Source organism: Netta rufina, assembly GCF_964035555.1.
Source record: "Netta rufina genome assembly, chromosome: 3".
NCBI lineage: Eukaryota > Metazoa > Chordata > Aves > Anseriformes > Anatidae > Netta > Netta rufina.
Window position 1 is genome coordinate 62,239,054 of NC_140125.1, and position 23,338 is coordinate 62,262,391.

The 23,338-nt window shown below is 41.2% G+C and overlaps 1 pseudogene across 1 annotated transcript; it reads left to right on the forward strand.

Moving 5' to 3' along the window:
- The first annotated feature begins 467 nt into the window (after positions 1-467).
- On the forward strand, positions 468-22,967 carry LOC311208012 (hormonally up-regulated neu tumor-associated kinase-like; annotated as a pseudogene). Its single transcript has 9 exons — positions 468-719; positions 1,657-1,949; positions 6,405-6,454; positions 7,889-8,003; positions 11,981-12,116; positions 14,303-14,460; positions 15,706-15,883; positions 21,456-21,675; positions 22,599-22,967. The product of its transcript is annotated as a hormonally up-regulated neu tumor-associated kinase-like (transcript).
- The last annotated feature ends 371 nt before the right edge of the window (positions 22,968-23,338 follow it).

A 23,338-nucleotide genomic window follows, 5' to 3' on the forward strand; every position in this document is an offset into this window, starting at 1 on the left:
ATAGATGCTTGCACAGCATCAGGTACAGAACTTAGCTTTGCACTCACTGCCATGGTGTTTTGAGAATGAACTTGGGGAACAGCACACCAGCAATATGCATGCAAGGAAAACTATGGTTTGTGCAACTTGCACTGAGGATGTGTTTAGAGAGCTATTGCAGGTGGAAGAGAGCAGTGTGTTGCAGGCTAGTGCTAGGATTATGTGTTGTCTGACTTGGAAGCTCTGGGGCATTCACTGACACCAGATATCAGATTTGGTTAAACATCTACCTCTTGGTTATGCTTGAACAGAGCCGTGCACCCAGGGTAGAGACCAGTGACAAAAATGGAGTCTCAGAGGGAAAGGATTAGCTGCTTTGTGCTCAGCAGGATGGCACTTGCATCACAAGACATGCAGACAATGTCTGGATCTGCTGTGAATCAGAAGCTACATCTGGAAAATAGCAACAGAAATCTGACTCTCCAGGGATGCCCACAGCAATGAAAGCAGGCTTGGAAGACAAAATGACAGACACTGGCAATTTGGATGGGATACCACCAGAATGGGAGAAAAACATCAAGGATATAAAAATACCTGGTTGTTTTAACAAGATGCCCCAAGAGACTGGGAAGAACTTCCCTCACACCAAACAAGTTGGGACTTACCTAGTAGGCAAAATGATCAACAAGGGCTCCTTTGCCAAGGTGGTGGAGGAGCTGCACATCCCCATGGGGCAGAAGGTAAGCTGTTGGTGAGAGGGTACCACACACCAGGCATCACAAGTAACCTCTCAGTAGCTTGTTAGAGAATTGCAGACCATTTAATCTGCAAACCACAATCTACTCAGTGAATTATCCTCTGAACCTTATCCTCATAAATTAACCTCATAAATAGAGTTTATTGCTCATGTATAATCAGTCACATGTGCGAATATGTACTGAGTGCAACTGTTTTCACAATTATGAGACAATATAGGCAACCAAGATATCCTCCCACTAAAAGAGAATAGGATACAACACAAGGACAGTTTCAAATCTGCTTCCTGGTAATCCTTGCTGAGTAATTAGGGCCACGTAACTGACCTTTAAAGCTATGGACAAAGCCAGACACTTCTACAGCAATCACTTATATGACAGGACACAGATAACACCTACTGCTTTTAGCTTAGTTGGGCTAACATAATGTACCACAAACTGTAACTGTGGAAAGGTGGACTACCATCATACCTAAACTGGCTTTTGATTTTTATTTTCCTCATAGCTTCAATAGCTTCACTGTTTTACTGGTTTCCCAAGCTGTAAGGGTCCTGAGCCCAGGCCACTATGTCGTGAATGGCTCTTACACCAAGTCAGAGGGCAACATGCTAGAAAAAAAAAAAAAGGTGTGGAACAGTACAGATGAAGTTAACATGGGTCTGTTTGTTTGTTTCAGTTGAGAGCATCACATACATATATACTTATTACTGCAATCAGAGGAGTAGGTAAGACAGATCTCAGCCTTCTTGGTTTGGCTTTCAATGGAAATAAAAGTGTTTTCTTCCATTGGAACATCTCCCACAGTAATAGCAATTATCAACACCATGCCAACATTAGCTTCTCCCACGTGCCAGCTTACCACCCATCCTTTTGAAACGGGTCGCAAGGTTTGTTGTCTATTTAAACATATTCTATAATTTAGGTAGGCATAAAAGTCATTGACAAGAGAAATGCCAAGTAGGATTCCTACATTTTAAAAAACATGAAGAGGGAGCTGCGGATACACCAGTTGATTAAGCCCCCCAGTGTCGTCCATCTGTACAAGACCCTGGGGACTGACAGCTCCTACTACATGGTGATGGAGCTATGCCTCGGCGGGGACCTCCTGGACAGAATTTGTGACAAAAAGAGGCTGTCGGAAAGGAAAGTAAGGAGGTACACCAGACAGATTCTGTCTGCAGTCGGGTACCTATATTACCATGGGATTGTTCACAGGTAAGTTGTATGTCCCTTCCAAAGATCAGCAAGGACAGCAAGCATTCAAGAAAGCAAGCATGCAAAAACATGCATGAGTCTATGATCCTACAAGAATATAGAGTGTTCTTCTCCACAGAGAAATTTTTTTCAATTTTCTCTCAAAAAAATAGGGTTTCCAAAGACCGCACTCTCTCAGCCCATCTTAATAAAGCATTTTGTTCTCAGTGGTGGTAGAAGATAAGCTGTTATGCAGTCCTTGGGGAGTGAAGTAACAAAGTCCAGGGATAAGAGCTGATGACCACGACAAATTAATACTTTTACGATTATCTCAGAATTAGCTGATGACAAATTTGTATCAAATTCAAATATTCCAGTGTGGCTATGCATATAAATACTGATTTCACTTGGTTAGCCACAACATATTGAAAGCACACATCACCCAGGACAGACCAGCAATCAAGTGAGCTGCGACTGAAGAATCACAGCTCACCGGCTGCAAAGAGAAGAAATCATCCTGTAGGTCACATCAAGTGACCTGCCAGGCTGGCTTTTGCATTGTGGGGAAAGATCACGACTCCAGCCACTGCTGGAGGACCCTGAGCAGTCTGTGCAAGGAGAGCTGATCTTCTTCTTCTCCCCGCTGAGAATCCCAGAGCGTATGCCAAAAGCAGCTGAATAAGGACTTCCATTTTAAGCAGGAGAATAGGCAAGCAGCAGTTTTTCCCACCATTTTTCTTTTTTTTATAATAATTCAAATTCAAACAGATCCTTCATTTTAAATGATAAATGCTCTCATCAAGAAAACCCCCAGGACCTAACAAGTAATCCAGTTGACTGCATCGTTACAGCAACCATGAAACAAATAATCTGTGAATGTGAAGGCTCAGCATTTGCAAGAGCTTTGTGTGGTAAACTTGAAATACTTGCAATCCAGTGTTTTTTAATTAAAAAGGATTAATAAGGATTTTTTAATTAATAAGGAATTGACAAGAAATAAATAGCCTTTATCTGACCTAGATAATTTAAACATGCAAACAAACAAAAAACACCAGAAAACAAACCCAAGGGGCTTCACCCATTTAGTCCCCACTGACATGCCTGCCTTTCTGGTTCCCTTGCTAATCTATTTTACAGCATTTCTTCAGTGCCCATGAACATAACATCTAAATTCTTCCCATGACAACATTCCTCATGAATTTCACAAACCTCCTTTTTCTTTGCTTGGAAACAACTCTTCCCAGTGAGCAGGGGAGTAGCCTGACTTCTTTCCCTGCTTCTCTCTTGAACTGTTGTTATTGTTTTGCTGGGCAAGCTTTGCAAGAGAAGAAATTCACTGCGCACCCTGAGAGCAGTCAGGTGCTAAGTGGTGCAAAATGCTGCTCAGGATACTTCTTTCACTATCAAATCGCCTAAGCAAATGAAATCCCTGGCTCTCAAGCACCTTGTCGTAGGGTTTATGAAGTTGCATGGTCCTGCAGGAGCCCGGATGCCTTGCTAGCTGGTGGGGATAGGTTCCTCAGCTCGTGATCCACTGCTAGCTTTGAGGGTCAGAGTGATGGCCTTGATCCCATGCCAGAAGCAGGCTGGGAGGGAGCAAGGTGATGGGACCATGGGGATGAAGCATCAACAGGAATTTGTCCTGCTGCAGGGATGGCCTGCCATCCTCAGCACATCCTGTGGATCTGGAAGGGCTTCCCCACTCAGCTCCAATTGCCATGATTTATAGTGACTCGCTGCAGAAGTTACACCAATGTGGATAATTGTGGGTGTATCCTCTTCTGAAAAGAAGGCATCAATGTTTCCAGAAAGATGAGCACAGGAATAGGAAAGTTACCTCACAAAGTAAGTCTGATTTTCTCATCTAAGCACTCAGTAGAGCTCAACTCCTTGCATTACTTTCTGCAAAGGAAGGGAGGGATCCCTAGCTGTTTGTTGGGAGCGGCTGCTGCTCCGGCACCCCGGGGGTGTTGGGGTTCTGCTGGGAGGTGCTGGCAAGACCAGGCATCATGCTCACACCTTCATGAGATGGTGAACGGTCTGCCAGTACTTGGAGCCTCTTTATTTTGCTAGAATGGAGATACTTGTGACTGCAAGATCTCATTCCTAAGTGATGAGCTTAGGAATTGGCTAATTTAATACACTTTTGTTCATATGGGCTTTTCTGCTTTATAACTCTGGGATATACCTTTTAAAAACAGTATCTTACATTGTCTTAATAAGATACTTGATGAAAAGCTAGCCAGTTTCTTAACTATTTTTAGTCCAAATTAATATTGTTCCTCAGAAACCTTGTGCCATGCTTTGACAGCTAATTTTTTCCCTGAGTTTTCCTTTTCCTATTCAGCACTAAAATCAGCACCGATCCAACAAATGCTTATGGCTTAAATTAAGGCTAAGCCTATTTTTCAAAGCAAAGGTAGCACCTTTCTCATTCACATAAGAGTAAAGTAGATTTTGATGCCAGAGTAGCCAAAATGAGCAACAGACGGAGCACAGTTCCCCTTGCTCATTCACCCTGCACACAGCATTTCACAGTCCCAGATACAAAAAGGTTCAGGCACAAGACCAGGCTGAGCAGCTTCATGAGCTCGCACTCACCAGCTGAGCTCTGCTAACTATCCCTGTGCCTGCTCCAGACATGCCCAAGCTGTAAGGTAATACATCTTAGTCTGAAAACCTCAAATAAAGGCATATAAGGTAAATCACACTACCTTGCAACTGGATTGGGCTAGCGCATGCACACAGTCAGCTACCAACTCCTGCAGCTGGTGCTTGCTAAGTGTCAGCAACTTCCCTCTGTGTAAAATTACTAATTTTTCCTGGATATTTTTCCTGTAAAATTTCCCCTCTCCCATATAAAAATCACATATATCCTTTTGAATCATGACTGGGCTGAAGACCTGGACAAACATCACAGGCTAAACTCCAGGCACTCTCTCTGAAGTTCCCATGGGAATGTGAAAAGTTGCATGACGTTGCTTAAAGTTGCACCATGTCTGGGAAGGTTCTTCTCTGGAAAAATAAAAAATAAAAATAAAAATAAATAATTTTATTTTTGATGTAGGATAACTTCAGACACTTTGTAAACGTTAATAGTTCTCTATCAGGTTGACCAGGTAAGAAAGTGTATGTTTTTATTGACTGAACACTCAGCTCTGCCTATAGACTCGCAGTTACAGGGATCCAAAGTAACATTTTTTAATTGTAGAATGGTGAAAGTCATCAGACTGCACATGGGGCATTTGATTTGATAGAAAAGTCAGATTTGCAGTAGCCTGAAGCCCAGCTGGTTTTAAACCACCAAGTTTATTGCACAGGGTTCAGCCACAGGGGTAGGCTATGCATAAAGTTATCTTCAATCTACCTCAGATCTTTTGGGCACTGGCTGATTTGCCAGCCCAGAACACAATCTATTCAAATGAAAAGCTATTAAAAAATAAAATAAATAAATCATTCAAGCTATCTCCATCCTGCTCTCAGCCTGGGGCATGGTGCTGGCCCTCCCAGGCTTCACTCTGTGCTCCTATCCTTCCTCCCATACCTCCTCCTGGTTTCTCCTCATCTACGTTCCCAAGTCTTTGCTTCCACATAACCAGAGGCACTTCTCAAATTTGCTCTCTCCCCTCTGTGCCCCTGCAGAGCCGAGGGAAACCTCCCCATTGCCCCTGCCATGCCAACCCGATGGCACAGGGGGGCCACAATGGGAGCCAGCAAAGCATCGCAGGCTGCTGGACCAGCTCCCAGCACCCAGCCTACACTGGTGGAGGATTCCCCTGCACTGTGAAACATTTCAGCTGCCACTTTGGGCACTCCCCACAGTGGAGCAATGTTCTGGCTTTTGGTTTTAATTTGTGAGGATATAAATGTTCCCACAATAAGCAAGTAAGCCACTGAGCCAGCAAGGAGCATTTTTCCTGCAGCTCTGAGTTAAGTCCTCCTTCAGCAGGGCGGCTGGTCCTGGCTGGTCCTGGCTACATGGACATCACTGCGAGGATGGCTCCACCTTCAGGGCATCTGCCCCTGCCCCAGCTCAGGCTCACCTCCATGGGCAAGGCAGGTCTCACTTCCCAGCTCCCAACTTGTCATCCAAATCCCATGGATACAATTTACTCCACAGGAAAGCAGAAATACTCAGCAGTGCTCAGTGCCTCAAGCAAAGACAAAAACACTCCAGGTCCAAACAGGATGCAACTTCCTTTTTCACTCAAACAAAGAAATAAATACTATTTCTTTTCCAAAATAATACACCAGTAGAATGGATGATTTCTAAAATGAACAATCTATTTTAAAATACTCATAAAATACTCCATTAAATACGGAAAGTTTCCATTCTCCCAGCTGAAAACTTCAGGATCTTGTTACAATTGTGCAGAACTATTGTTATTATTTCAATTAAGCTTTGCTAAAAAATATCTGCAAATGGTTAGCTGGGACATCAGACATCTTAAAGTTTGTTTTCTGTCTTCATTTCAGGGACCTGAAAATTGAAAATTTTCTTCTTTATGAGGACAACAAAATTGGTGGTAGGTGCATGTTACCTGTCTTTTTAACTTTGTATTTTGGGTGGCTTTCAGTGACAACTCAGTTACTATTTAAGCAGCATGCTGGTATGACTGAACCTATGATTATTCAATGAACATAGTCTAGCTTTTAGTAGAAATCAGAGTTACAAAGTATAACTTCACAGCTTGTTTATTTGAGTTTTAATTAAAACATATTTTTAGGAGAGCAAGGCAAACAATTTTGTCTAGCATTTTCCCTGGTGTATTGCTTGAGAAGCAAGAAACAATTACAGCTATTATGTGTAGAAAGCTGTTCCTAGCAGAAGTGATTTGTAGACAAAGAAATAAATCTTTTGGAGTGAAATGCAGGTATAGGTGCATTACCTTCTGTCGAGTCATTACTCCAACTAGAAACCTCACCATTTGGTCACTAACACAAACTTTGCTAGGGTTCTGAAACATTTATAAAAATGAGAGAATTTGCACCAAGCAGTTAACACAGCTCAGAGAAACATTAATTTTATTCTATAGAAACCGCACGGAAAAATCCCCGCAAGGGAAGCTCACTTTTAGAGACGCCACATGTTTAACCCAGTGTTTCCCAAACTTTTAAGAGCTTAACACCTCTGAGAAAAAAGGAACCAGCTCTTCACCCCAGGCTGACAGCCAGCTAGCCCTGTACAATCGCACCTTTCTCCTCCCTCCCCTTGCACACATGCACACATACAGAGAAAAAGGCTTAAGCCAGCACATTTTACTCCACGTTTACAACACGCACAAAGCACAGACACTGAGCTGGATGCTGTAACTCTTTCAGCCACACTCATGCAGCTGTGGTGCTGAGCTCTTGTACTAGCATGCAGTCAACTGAGGCAAACCAGAAGAGCTAGAACCAAACCCAATCAATGCAGGACTACAGCCTCACAGCTGGGTAACTCGTCTGTTTCTCCTCTACTTACCCATGGCACATTTATTTGAGCCCAGACAGGCACCCACAACTGAGATGCGGCCAAATGCTAATGCTAGCTGGGCAGCTTTGGTCAGCAAATACAGACAAGAGGAGATGACGCCTGAGGGGACGGTTACTCTGTTCGCCTCCTCCTTGTAAATGATCACAAGAGCTCTACTTCTCCTCCACCTCCTCCTCCTCTGGGCAAATTATAGGGATTTGTCTGGGCCACCAGCAGTGACCACCAGGCCCCACGCCTCTTGATGAAAACCCCTGGCTGTCTCCTGAGGTGGTCACACAGCAGGAGAGTCTCCAGTCGGCCCAGTCCCTCAACCGCACTGCTTCAGGCACTATCAGCCATCATGTTAGGCCCACTAGGGAAGTAGCATGGACTCATCACATGTATTGGTTCTTTATCTTTCTGCTGTCTTTGGCCAATAAGTAAAGTATCTTGGGAACAGATCTCTTCACCTTTTTTTTTTGTGACCATCAGATTTTGCACTGAGCAATACCACAAAGTTTGAGGGGGCTGCTACTTACCCAGTGTGGAAGCCCAGTTTACACAGCCCCAGAACTCCTTTCTTACAGGAAATATGGCCCAAAGGTAGACGTCTGGTCCATGTAAGTAGATCTAAAAGTACATTTATCGAAACACACTCAGCACTGAATTCTTTAGACAAAACTCTCCTATAAATGGGTTGGTGGCACTCTACTATGGGGCATCAATGCAGAGAAAGCAGAGAAACATCAGAGAAGGATTGCCAGGAAAAAATAACGTAAGAGTGTGACAAATGTATTTTGAAATGTGTGTCCATTGCAAAACACTAGAGGAAAGGAAAGGAAAGGAAAGGAAAGGAAAGGAAAGGAAAGGAAAGGAAAGGAAAGGAAAGGAAAGGAAAGGAAAGGAAAGGAAAGGAAAGGAAAGGAAAGGAAAGGAAAGGAAAGGAAAGGAAAGGAAAGGAAAGGAAAGGAAAGGAAAGGAAAGGAAAGGAAAGGAAAGGAAAGGAAAGGAAAATAGAAAAGAAAAATAAAATGAACAACACATTGTTCTAGAGTAACCCTGTGTCAAGGGAAGCTGGCAGAAGGTAGGGCATGTGGCTCTGGGAGCATGTTCTAAAACAACAGAAAGAATTTGCACGTACCAACCCGTCAAATGAACCCCTCACACTCCTACCATTCTAGCACATCAGGTCCATTTCTAACAGATATGATTCAGGGCAAAGAAGATATGTATGAGTAATACAGACTAATCCGAACCTTCATGGAGAACATTAAGATTAAAAAATTCTGTAGCTGGCCAAATGCACCTTCATCCAGATTCCTCACACTTACTTATGACTGTAACCACGAATCCTTCAGTACCTTAACTAGCAAGCCAAGTGGTAGGGTAACATTCAGGGTGCTACTGAAGCCAATGATAAAAGCCAGTGGATTTCAAACAGCTCACAAGGCATGTAAGCGTAATTGTGCTTTCTGGAGGAAGCTTAGAAGTGCCTCCTCCCATCCCACCCCACAACTGCATTGATCCAGCAGATCTTAATGTTCAGCTGCTGTTCAACACAAAATGCTGCACTTGATCCAAACCCAAACCACCTTTTTTTGGACACTTGCTGGAAGGAAAAAGAGGCCTGGATGTAGAGAACTCCTCTGAAGAGGGATGTCCACCCCATTACCCAGCTGCAAGTATATCGAGTCTCCTTCAGGAGTGCTCAGTAGTCCTTACTAAACCATGTATCCAGAGACAGCAAAGTGTTTTAGCTTGATCTACAGTGGTGCTGGCGGCTACATACAGGCATCTAACTCAGATGTCTAAAAGTAGAAGCTTTCCATCCCTATATGCTCAAAAGAGAGAAAAATTACATCATCCAGAGAGTGATTCAGAGTATCTGAGTTAAGAGGCTACCTCTCTCAATCAACTTTGCAATAGTATGTATACATAACTAAACAATGTACATTATTCTTCTCAAGACCTAGTTCTGACAGATACGATATATATTAGGATTTTGACCTAACTCTATGATTCTTATACTTCAGCTTACTCTAAATTTACAGGATATGAACCGTACACAATGTTAAGGATGAAGGACAAATTCTACTGAACTACTTCAGTATGTCTGGATTTCAGAAGTGCTACTCTGAATTTACCTAGACATAACCCAGACAAATCAAGTCTAGAGGATGCTGTCAGCACTTAAATAGGATTATACTTATTTCACATTTCAGTTGGCTGAATGAAGGCAAAGCAGTAAACTTAGAACCACCTATTCAGCTCACTCTGTTGATATACATCGCATAATAGGTTAAGAGCTACATAAAATTTGTACAAGGCCCTTGGTATTAACACAGACACATTTTGAGACTTAGGTATAAAACCTATTCACAATTTAACCTGAATTGTTCACATTCTCATCGTGGAAAAATGAATTCTGATGGACTAAAATAATTAGATAATTTAATTTATATTTCTTGTGACTTGTCACAAAATATGTAAAGGATTTCAGATCAACTGGACTCCACCATCAAAAGATTCCAGTGTAGTGGAGAAATACTGGCATTATGCAGCAAGGCTGACAAGGAGTGGTAACATGGGGAAGAAGGCAGCTATATTCTGGCAGAAGCACATTCAGAAAACCAACCAAATTCAACTGTAATACAGCTGAGGCTCCTATGAGACAACAGTAAACAGCAACACCTGTTTCACCTATTGATGACTGTCGTACATAAGATTTTAAAGATTCTTGTGAGTACTGCAAAGTGCTTAGCTGTTGTGCACCAGATGAGTTAAGAAAGCAGCTGCTGTATTCAAACAAATACACAGCGATCAGTGGGACAGAGGAGAAGCAGCCTGTTACAGCTAATACTTTTGAGTTTAACATAGCATCAGATTCCAGCTACTTCGTACATTACTCTTAACTAGCTACTTTTTGTGTGTGAGATTTTGAAAGAGACTTTAGGACAGCAGCTTCATCCATTCCCCAGATTCCTCTGCCATGGAGATTTCCCCATCCAGATGGCTGATGAAATGAGCTACTGCCAGTGTAATGCACCAATTGTGTATAACATCACCAGCAAGTTAAACTGCATGATAGTGTTTGATGCATTGAAAAGAGAAATGTATTTAATCTTGTTATGACATTACAGATCCATTTGTACTGCATGCTGCTCCCACTCAACAGAGCCTCTCACTTTAAATCCAGCTACATTTATCCTACACAATATTATGTATTATAGAACTCTAAACCTTGCTATTCAATCAAATAGCATATAGGTGTCATTTCATTGCAATGTTTCCTTTGTATCTCAGTACTTCTTTACTCAAAAGATTCATCAAAAAAGTTTTGGAAAAAAAATGCATTTGAAGACTAGATTTATAAGAACGTTTGGTAAAGTAAGAAGAGAATGATGTCACCTAGTTCTGATCAATCAGGCATCTGGGTTATACCAGGCAGTCCTGCTATTGTCAGTGCAAGAACTTCATCTCCTAAGATGTTTAACTGTAGCATAAAATAGCTGTATAACATAGCTGTGATGACTCTCTTGGGGAGGCCCATCTCTTTCCATTGATAATGATTGATGCCTAGGTTTTAGTTGCTTAAAGTGAGGCAAGGTAAGTCCTAGTCTAGTCCTGGTAATAAAAAACATAGATCCATTTATCCATAGATTGCTGGTTCAAATGCAATCCAGCTCAACAATTAGAAAAAGGTGTCACCTTTTTCAAATAGTTTATTTTAACAGTGACATCATCTCTTCATGTTTTTTCAGCTCTTTGAAGATATTTTAAAAAGGCTGTAGTTGCACTCACTCCACATGCAGATCTCGGTTTCACAAATAACACAATCATCGTCTGCGCTAGCGTCTGAACCAGATCAATCAAACTGGGATTGCCTGAATTCCTAAAATGACCAGCTCAGCTGAGTTCAGCAGAGATGTGACACGGGACTGCAAGGAGCAGTGCTGCTGCAGTGGTGCGGCTCAGCTGGGAGAAGGAAGCACCATGGAGAGTGTCCAGGGAAAGCACCCAGGCTGCAGCCTCGGGACATCCCAACTGACTTTCCCAACACTGGTACTTCTCCTGAATGGCAAACCTTCATAAAGCTTACTCATCACTGCTAGCAAACTATTACTATTTCACAAGAGTTAAAGCTTTAGGTCTCCAGCCAACAGCAAGCTGTTACCAAACGAATGCCTTGTAGGCGTAAATCACACCTAATTTAACAATCTGAGCAAAGCACAGAGAACTGAATTAGTATTTGGAACAGGTTCTACCAGATCAGTTGCAGCTCTGTGTTGTCACTCAGCCTCCAAACTGAAATACTTTATTCTGATGGGCTGGATACCCTGCACTAGCACTCCAATGAGTTTATTTTAAAAATAAACAGCAGGTTTCCACTTTCAACACTGCAGGCTTTCCAGTCACTCACTGTACAGCCTTTTTTATGCACACTTCCCAGAGCATTCTTTACTCAATAAAATGGCACTTACACAAAGGAAAAAGCATAACATCTACTCCTAAAACCTGACTCAGAGTTTTGCTGAATTTTTTAAATATATTTATTAGTATTATATAGAGCTCTGATGTTTGTCTTTTTCTTTGACAGAGGTGTTAGTATGTTTGCTATGCTAGCCGACACATTACCCTTCACATTGGAGCTGTGAAGGGTAATCAAGCAACTACACCAAAAGATACTAATTGGAGAAATCGTCCCTATTCCATCAGATATCTCCCTCAGTAATGTACTCCAATTTTTATAAAGAATACTAATGCATATAAGGTCTGATCCATGAGATAAAATGAATTTAACAATAACATAAACTTTCTCATTGGTGTTAATAGGTACCTTTTCGAGTTTGTTTTAATTTAGAAATAAATTCTGTGTTTTAGGCAAGATCTCATTGTCTCACAGGTCAGTAAAATGACACTTGTCTCTTTTTACAAGACCACTGTGCTTGGTTCTTATATACAGGTGGAATAAAATATACATTACTTTTACACAAGCAGAGAAGTTTTGCAGTAAATAAGAACATCCTTAGGTTCAGTGTGCCATATGCAGGTTATAGTCAGGCCTATCTTTCCCAAAATTAATTTATTAAAACCTTAGATCATTTCTCCTGAAGAACTTATCTTTTGGCTACAAACAACCCACAACGTCTAGGTAATTAAAGAAATGGGAAGGCACTTTTCTTTTCGTGAAGAGACTTCATATTTTTCATGAGAAAAAAAAAAAAAAAAAAAAAAAAAAAAAGAAAAACTGAAATACATTTTTCACTGAGTTTTACTGACAGTCTTTAATGAGGTACAGCCTATGGAGTCTTCTAGGACAACTGGCAGAGACAGCTCTCAGAAGCTCCAGCCTGGATTAGAGCCCATGGCTCTAAAATCCCAGAAACAATGTTGGTGTACATGCATTCTGGGTCAGTGTTCAGAATTTACTTTTTAAAATCTCAAATTTCCAATACACCTCTGAGTGTAGTCACTCTTTCCTCCTCTACACCTCAACTATCATCATCTCTGTCAACCATCACAGGCAGGATTTGGCATCTTCTCACAGCCCTTTCAAATCCTGCAGCTTCACTGATGAAGCCAGGAGGCAGAGAGAATGAGCCCTGTTTCTCCCAGCTGCCAACCAGCTGAAGTTCAGATCTCCCCATCATTCTAAGCAGCTTTGCTCTGGCAGTTGGCAAGAATCATTGGAGGCATCAAGATGAGCTGCAGCGGCTGCCTGCAGCCAGGCACTGGGAAGCAACTGTCAGTTCCAGACCAAGCTAGCTGGATCTAGTCCTCAGTCACAACATTAAGATAAAGTGATGATATAATTTCTTTTTCTCCCCAAGTAAATGATATGAGGATATCTACCATAGCTGTCCAGACCATTTGTACATTAATTTCTCATTTATCTTTCTTTGGAGATTGGCTACCAGATAGCAGCTCCATTTTTCTACAAGCTCTCCATAGATGCAATTATAATATTTCTGATTTTTTCTTATTTATCCTATTGTTATAGCTTCTACTAATAAATGCATTATCTCTGCTTTTCTACAAAGCCCACACAGTTAGTGGAAGATTGTGGATAACTCCATTGTTCCCTTGCCCACTGGGAACTTAGTGAGAGAGCAGTAGTATACAAGTTTTGCATACTTTTGATCTAAGTTCTTCCAAAGGAGATTGCAAGTGAAAGGAGCATTACTCCCCCAGTTTAATGCTCACTTGCCATTTTGCTCATTTCAAAGCATCCCCAAGGAGTGTGGAAAATTTCAGTAGAGTTTTCCCAAGAAGAAAAAAAAAAAAAAAGAGGGACTTTATGCAGTACTGGAACTGAGCGACTGACATATGGGAATGTTTGAGCTTGCTGTCCCAGCTCCAGGAAGCCCAAGTGCACTATGTCATCTGGCACCGGGGTGCATCTCCCTCCCTCGGTACAGTTTTGTCAATATGATTGGCTTCTTTGTGCAAGTGAGGTAGATCTGGGGCAGTCAGCTGGCAAAGGACATGTGCCCCATCTCACAGCCTTGACCAAACACTGAGTGGGCACAATGTCATGATTGTGATTGATGCCATAGGCTGCATTCACTGGGGTAAATCAAGCAAATTTGGAAACAAGTGTGAGCCCTATGTCCATAGTAACATCCATTTGTTCACAGCGTGCTTCCTGGCATGGTCTGGCTCATACTACCCAAGTTGTTCAGGTGTCCCTGGGGGCACAGAGGCACCACATGGGCCCACAGTAGTCGCAGAGGAGAAGTGGAGCTGTTTTATTTGGGAGGTAGTCCTTGAGAGTGCATTTTATCTTACGTTCTTACAATGTGGAGAAGCAGGAAAAGTGTTACATTTCTGAAGAAGTAGAAAAATTTTAACCTGCCCAAATAATCAGAGATTACTAAAAATCATGTCATTTCATCCAAATACTACACACTTCATGCAGTTCTTACTTGAGCCTGACCCTACTAAGAGGCCTGGAGTAAAAGAAGCAATGAAAGACAAATGGTTGAAAGAAGGCTTTGCCAGCAAAATAGTGAATAGTGAAACTGCTACCAGTGAGAACAGGCAACAAAACATGAGGGGTTGTAATTTGGTGTTTGGGTATGACAGGGTTGGGGCTTTTAGCATTTTGGTTTGGTTTGTTTGTTTTGAGATATTTGTTACCAGCTCCGGGCTGTCCCAAAATGACCGAATTTTATTTCAGAAGGTACAGTAACTTTTCTAACCATAGATGAATTTCATACAAAAGGAAACAACCTTATGGAACTGCTTATATCTATGGTATCAATGATTTTTCTCTTGACATGCATCACTGGTGCCTCTGATTTCTAGAGTTTGCTTTTAATCCTTTCCTGCAAAGCAAGGTGTCACATTCCCAACTGAGGGAATGTTATTTTTATTTTACACTGAAGTTCTTTTAATTCTGATGATTTTGATTCTCATCCATCTTTCTAACTAGTGTTAACTAGTCTCCATTTTTTTCTTAGCAAGCCTCTGTATTGTTTATGAATTTTATAAAAGCTTGAAATCTTCACTGTCTGCAATAGTGTCTACAGAAAGCACAGCAGGTTTTCCTCACATGGTTCCTGTGATCTACCATCAGGCACAGACAGGGCTATTGGAAATCTATCTGCAGTATTGTTCATTTCTCAGAGAACTGCCCACTGTTCCTACCTTTGCCCTCTGACTGCTCAGATGTATCTGTGCCCATTGACACAAAAGTCTAAAGAAATGTCTTGGCAGACATAGAACCCACTGCTGTGGTATTTCTAAAATGCCTCTAGTAGACTTTACTGCCCACAGCAGCCTGTGAGTAAAATATTTATCATTATAACATAACCAGTTTAATTTCACAATCTTATTTCTATAAAACCAAAAATTATCCTGCACTTTTCTTAGGCTTAGGTGTTGTCATCTTGTTCTTGTTGTTTTGTCCTTTGAGGTTTTCCTGCTTTTAGAGCTCTACCTGTCTTCATAGTAACCTGCACATGCTATTTCTCACCATTAATCCATTTGAGAATACTGTACTGAGAACCCAAATGCTCACACTTACTTAAAAATAGAAAATGCTGTTTTCTATTTTTTAAGTTTAATCCTGGTGGGTGTCCTTTTGGAGTAATGAGTTATATCAACAATCGGGTATTTAATAATGCAGTAACAGAGCCTCAGCCCAGAAGTGAGGTTAGTATAGCCAGAATATTTTTGTGCAACAGCATGTCACAGTTTGCCTGTATAATCTTCCCAGCCGCCTCCAGCTACATCATGAGGAGTGCATTGCCTACTTGCTGTAAATCCTGACATTGTGTCTGGATGCATCACCTTAAGTCCTTTTCCCTAATGCTTCAGACTTTGCCTCAATGAATTGAAGCCTGTTGTTTTAAAGTATATGACAGAAATGATGGAATTTAGTCTTTCAGAAGTTATCAACATTTTAATGAATAACACACTGTCTTCTGCCATGGCTTCTTATTGTTTATTGATGAAGAAACTGCTCAGGCACCATAAAGGACAAAAAAGAGCTGAGGTAAGATATCACAAGCACAACACACATCTTTCTCCCTGGATTCCTCTTATTAGGATCATTGCTACAGACTTGCAGCAAAATGAAAGGGTGGCAGTCTGTGGAATGAAGAAACCACTTACTCAAAACAGTAAAGAAATTGCAGGTCTGGGTGCAGTCTGTGAAAACCTGCATTCTGACATTCTCAGAGGTGATTATTTTGAGATATTTTTTCCAGAAACAAATATATATATATATATACATATACATATATATATGTATATATAATGAATAATGAATATTAAAAAACGGGCTGCTGGTAGTAATGAGATTGAGAATTATTCTTGTTTTATATAAAAGATTATTTTTCCTTTGGGAAAAGGAGCATTAGCATCTCAATGACCTTGCCATCCCTGCCCTTTCAGACTGGTTTGTGAGGGCCTGATCCAAAGTCTGGGGAGGTGAGTGGGGAACTGTGAGTTGTAACTTTTTTTACTTTTTTTTTCTTTTTCTGGTATCTTTTGGGCATATTTACAGGTGTACCTTCTTACACTCAGACTCCACCAGCTCTGACACATTCAGGAACATGGAGTGAGATCGGAGGGAACAAAACTTTAAAAAATAAATTGAAAAACTTATGGTAATCGCCGGTAAGGCCACAATTAGTTAAAAAGGCTGTAAGCTTTTCTTTTACAACCGTCTCCACTCAGGGGTTCACAGCTCAGTCATAAAAATTTTGCTTCAGGCAGAAACTCAGCAGACAGGAAGCCAAATTCCAGCTTCTAACACACAAGTGCAATGGGAAAAGTTTCAGCTACAAAACAACACACATCAGCGATTAGCCTCCCATTCAAAGCCTTCGCCCCGGAGAAGCTGTATTTTGAGAAGGTCCAGTTGACTCCTCCAGAAATTATTCAGATGAGCTTGAGCAGATCCAGATCTCCATCCCAGCACACAGCCCCAAGGTCGCAGCAGCCTGCGCAGTGTTTGCAGGCAGAGCCGTAACTCAAAAATATGAGTCGGGGAGTGTGTGCATGCAGAAGGGGTGGAGGCTCCCCTTCACATATGTGACTTTTTTCATATTAGAGTTTTAAATCAGGTCCGCTAAATCACAAGTCACTCAAAAAGTGCAGTATTGTGGAGGCTGTTGACCAGCTCTCTTGAATCTCTGGATATCAAGCCGATTTACAGCCCTTGGAGATGGAGTCTTCAGGGCAAGAAGCAGCATTTGGTAGAGCAAGAGTGAAAAGTAGGAAAATTTAAAAAAGGCAGGACTTGGGTTTTCTCTCTCTCTGTTGACATTTTTCCAGTCAACAGTCAAAATCCCAGATAGTATTGACCCAAAATTACCTACCCAAGTCACCAGCTCAACATTGTGTTACCATTCAAACCCTAACAGGGATGTGTCTGCCATGTGAACGAGTTACACACTCCGCATTCTGTCTTATGGGGACTTCTGAAATTGGCCTTTAGGCAGACAGAGTCTCTCTTTGATGGCTTAGCAGGGAAATGACTTGGTTTTAAGGGGATGGTGTTGCTGAGACCCTAGAATACAGGCATGACCTACAAGCAGAAATCTGACAGATTGGACTCTATAATAAGTAACAACTTCTAATAATCTGTTAAACACCTTCTAATATCTGTTACAGGAGAATCATGAAAATTAGAAGAGACCAACTCACACCATCTTTCTCTGTCATTAAATGTTTGTTACCTCTTGTTTGTTATCACTGAGTTTGTAAATGCTACAGATAAGCTCAGAAACTCAAAGCCTGCTACTAGTACCATTTAGAGATAATTGTTATCAAAGAGTTTTTGTAAAACAAATAGTTATTTTTTTCCCCAGATATACACTCTACATTGTTTGTTTCTTGCTTTCATCCCTTTAATCCCACTTACTTTCTTCTGTATTATGAAAATTAGTATTTCTCCCTTGCTGGTAGTCAGGCTCTGTAAATATTCATAGTTAATAATGATCACCTGTTGGTTGCTTTTAATGCAAGCCTTATACACAATTAACCTGTGTAGTCAATTTGCCCAAAGAGCTCTTTTAAATGATGACTACCAGTGCTGCCACCCCATTCCCTGTTTCTCCAATAACATTCCTATTGACCAGAAAGGCTGGGCTTTGGGCAAAAAATGGGAGAAGACTGGGAAAGGCTGGCTAAGAAATTAAGTGGAGCTTTATTGTTTGACACTTATTTATCCAGTATTCTCTAGCCCACTCTTCAGCAAAAGCTACTTCACACATATGCTTACACAAAGGCAAAACTTAGCCCAAAGCATACATGGAGTACATAGGGAAAAGAAAAGAATGCATCCCCTGGCTGCAAAGGCAGAGCTCGCACGGGTGGCACGGCATTTCGGGGCAGAGGCAGAGCCCAGAGCAGCCCACGGGTGCCCTCAGCCAGCCCCTGCTGCGCTGGTGCAGCCCTGGCAGGGGGCAGCTGGCAGGGCATCGGCCCCAGGGAGGATTCGCTGCTTTGGTCTGAGTGAGGCCAAACGCAACCACCTCTTTGGCAGGCTGCTGTGCCTGCCTCTGACCTCCCAGCCACGGTTTCAAACGGAGGGAGAAGTGTGAGGATTGTCAACAGAGGGCAAGGAGGGAGTTTCCCACTTGTTCTTCGTCTTCTTGTTGAGACCCTGTTAATGTTACTGGAGCTTAATTACAACAGCATGGGTACTTGATACTTGTACTGCAAATTATGCCAAGGATATTTCAAAATGCATAGATCGATGTTCTCTCTTTTCTGAATAGTGCCAACTATTTGCTATTTATTACTAGCAATGTGTGAGCCGTCATTAAATCACACAACATTGTTCCAGCTCCCCAGATCTTGCAAATGTATGCATCTGCTTTAACTCTGACCAAGCTCAGCAAGACAGTTTGTGTGCATAAAATTAAAGCATAAACATTAGCTTTTGCATCTAAATGCTCACCAATTTAAGTCTGAGTGAAAGAAGTAACAACTAACAAAGTCACAGGTAAAACAAAGTGGTCTGAAAACAAACTGCCGTTGATTGAAATGATTTCTGCAAAGGATGTTGTATGCTCTTGTTTGCCAATGAAAAGAGATGTTCACAGAGATCTAACATTTTCAGAGGAGCACAAGCAAACTGAAAGTTTCCCTCCCCTCAGCAAATTGCAGAGAAAGTTGGCATCCACCTCTCCTGAAAATTCTGCCCCAAAAGAAACAAACATATCAAATATCAACACAAATGAAAAAGTATTTGCATTCATGACAGCGCTCATGAATAACACGTAATAAAAAGCTCTACCAATACAATCAGAGCAAAACATGTTTGGAATTCAAACACGTATTCACAAACTGCTGCATTCAACTCATTCCAGGCAGCAGTCTAGGCTGTGATTTCTAACACAATACCAAAGAAACGTACAATTTCCTGGGGACAAATTTTCAGCAGCACTTTCAATCTGTAACTGGAAAAAAGCCCATGGAAATTATTTTTCATGTACAACAAGACCTGTGTTTGAAAAAAAACAGTATGAGTCATTGTATTTGCAACTCCTCCTTGCATACACAAGCTAGCATTTGTGCATGCAAATAATAGTTTGGGTAGACGCAAACAGATGGGATTCTCATTTTCCTGGGTGCAATTAGAGAAGCCTGCTGAAAGCTTGACCCTGAAAAAGGCATAAGATCCTTTCCATGTTCAAATTTGGGCCATAAGTCATCGGATAAACTTAAAACACAGCCTGTCCTTTTATGCATTGTAATTTCTCCAAGCAATGTATTTACATTTTATGTGTTCTGTTGCAGAAGAGGGAGCCTTAATGATTACAATTTGCCATCCAGAACTTTATAGCTAGCCCTTGCAGAAAATAGCATTTCTGCCAAAAAGCTTCCTGCCCAGGTGCTTAACCAATTAGCTCTTAAGAGGTCTGGCAGTAAAAGCAGTCATGGCAAGTTTTCTGATATACTGTATATAAGGTGACAGCTTGCAAAATGTAAGATGAAAATTTGTTTTCTTAACTAGCAGTGTGTAAAATCCTGGGAGACTATTTGATTGCATAGCCTAAAATGCTTATGACATCTCAAATTCCCAACTGATCTAGTGTGGTTTTAGCAATATGTTGTCAACTTAAACGTATTGTGTTTCTTTTTATAAATAGTTTTAAAATAATTTCCTTAATTGTGATTGGGTGCTGCAAATATGTTGGAAGGATGGAGTAACCCCACAAGCTTGAGGTTTGGGGCCCTTCAAATTTTTCCAAACATTTTTGCTAACTCACTATATACATGCAAGTTTTCAAAAGTGCCTTTTCTTCACAAATCACACCCGCTTTTTATAATGGCACATTATATTAAAAAGGTATCTTTCACACAGGGAGTACTTTGCTGTACATTTTTCTGATTCTGGAAGCAAGAAGATTGTGTTAGGTGTGGATGCCAGTGAAAAGATCAAAACTGACTACTGACAATCCTTGAAGCATCAGCTATATAACAGGGAGGATCTGTCAGAGATGCTACAGAGAATGTACAAAACAAGCTTGGCACTAGAATATCCGTGTGGACAATCAATGCATTGCAGAAATTTCATTTTTGGGAGTTCCAGCCCTAAGGGAAGAGGGTCTTGGCAGAAGCAGCACATGGTGCAGATAGCTCACACGGGACCTTGTGTAGCAAGAAATTTATTGCACAAAGTTTTGATCCCTGAAACTCAGTCTGCGGGGTTGCCACAGTGGGGAGGTGGGACTCTGGAAACTTGGATCATGGGACAGACAAGTGTCCTACAGATGAAAATACCCACAGCTGCATGCAGGGGGAAGGCTGATGGCACTCCAGCAGGAGGGAGTCCTGGAGCTCTTGTCCATATGAGGCAGCATGGTCCTGTCAGCACGCTGCAGCATCGTTCTTGCTCCATGATGTTGTATGCTACTTTTATCTGCTCAGCAAGTAATAGGTTACCCTGTAAAGCCACATCTGTACCAGCAGCCACAGAGCAGGCAAAAGGCTGTAGCACTTTGAATGTGTGAAATATTGATGCTGCCAACAGACAGGAGGCCTCCCGTGGAATGGGATTCTCCCAGATATTTGAGGAGTGCCTTTGTCATGGGCCAGCAAATGCATAAGCTACCTCAAGTTATATAGATGAATTCTGTGCATTTAGTAGGGAAAAACTGCAGTACTGTGTTTTAGACAGGTTGTCCTTGGAGGTCGTCTTGGTGCAATCCCACTGCAAAACCTTTCCAGAACCAGTCCAGCACCATGCTGACTGCCTCCCCTCATAGCACAGAGAGACAGTCCCACAATAACCTTCCACCTGGATTGAGCCATAAGCCTCAAATGAGATGCTATGAACTCTCCAAAGATGGTATTCCAGTCTCCAGCAGATTTACATGAAGACTTGCTTCCTCTGACCTGTATGGTTGGAGGAAGGATCTGCCAGTTCACAAGCAGCTCAGTTTAAAGAACCTATGGCATGGGGTATGCTCTGATAAAAAGCTGGTGTGTGGAAGTAAGACTTGTGTTAAAACAAGATTTCCCCTTGCATGTGTTATACTGTGATTTTCTTTGAAGTTCAGGGTGTTTTTTGTTCCATACTGATTGAATGGTGTTTGAAAATTTTGCAGAGGGAAAATGACATAGAAAAACACAGTATTAATCCTGATAAACACTTGAATAAGGAGTCAGAAATCCTGATTTCCCAAAAGGCTGAAACGTACACCCTGGAAAATCTCAGAAATTATGACAATAAGGCTTTTCCTTCTGTACTAACCCTGTCAGTGCCAGATACTACTCAAGAAGATGAGATTGCAATTACATTGGAAAACCAGGTAAACTTGACAGAAGGTACTGTTCTGCAACATAGCCTTGTTGTCTTAGTCTGAAAATGTCCTAAATGTCCTAGGATATCTATAAGGGGAAAAAAAAAAAAAAAAAAAAAAAAAAAAAAAAAAAAAGGAAAATTTTTCCTGAAAATGCTACAGAAATAACCTTTCATTTTGCTTTGAAATGACAAGTTATTTCAATCAGTTTTTTTCCCAGCCCCAAATCTGGTGATTAATTTCATGTTGATCAGGTGAAAAATTAGCAGGCAAGTACCTGATCCAGTTTATGCTATGCAGGTACTGATCACAAATAATTTCAAGTCATTACACAGGTTAGTAGCTGGTATTGCTCAGGTGCTTCCAAAAATTGACATTTATGAGGAAAGAAAGGAAGTGCTTTAAATTCCCAGGCTGAATGTGAACATGGCATAAGAGTCACACCTTTTCTACCCTCAAGAAGGGGCTGCACTCACACCGATGGCATCATTTTCCATAGTCTCTAAAAACATACATGATGCATGATGCTGGATAATCAAACTCCAGATCTGAATTTAGATCTATTTCTGCTCCAGTTTTGTATGACCACATCTATTCACTTATGTGACATGGTTAAATTAATGTGACAAATAGCCTCAGAAGCATAAATGAATAATAGCCACATATAATTAAGCCATCCAGCTTTATGCTGAGATGCATGATGAGTTCATTTGAGACTGTTCACCTCATCCAAAAAATGCCAATTGCCTACCTCCAGATCAACGTTTACTTTAAATCCTCAGTGCAAAATTACGTCTTATGTCAAGACCCATTCTTACTTATGACTTTTCAAGTGCTCTGTTTACAAACACACTGACTTTTTATTACAGGATGAAGCTGTTTTGATATTAACATGATATTTTTCTTGATTGCAGCAGAAGCCAGTCTGACATTCTATATTCTACCTAGTTTCCAAGTTTGCAGACAGAGTTGGTTCACCTTGGACCTCCTAAGTCATCAAGTGAAAGTACACCATGTAAACCCACATATCAACTGCTTTTGGAATCCCAGAAGAATCTGAATGATTTCAAGGACATTTCTGAAGCCAGAAAATCATGTCTTCATGAGAAATCACAATCCACAGTAACAAATAACCAACCTCTCTCTTCAGATGCAATGACATGTACAAGCAAACTTCCTCCTCGATTCATAATGGAAAACAGAATTATTACCAGGAGTCATTTGCCTCAGCAGGACATGAGATTTAAGGACCTTCTGAAGGCTATAGATAACTATATTTCCATGTCAACCCAGTGGCACCATAATAAAGAAGATTAACCTCCTAATGACTGACTTTCCCCAGATCTCCCCTTTTCCCAAGCTGCCCTGAGAGAAACCATGGCTAGAAAGATTTCCAGGCTGGGGGGATCACAGGAGCATGCAAATACCTGCCCCCTGGTCAATTGTTCAAAACCACCAACATTCCCCACATCCCAACAGCAAACACTTACTGTAGGAAGTATGAGACAGTCTCAAGAAAACCCAGCTCATTTTTTCAACAAGAAAACTAAGAGAAACTTCATCCAACTCAGACACACACCTAAAGCTACAGAGCTACATTTTCCAGTTTTATCTCCACCATACTAAATCAGGCAGGAAAAAAAAATAAAATAAATAAAAAATAAAAAAGAGAGAGAGAGAGATTTTAA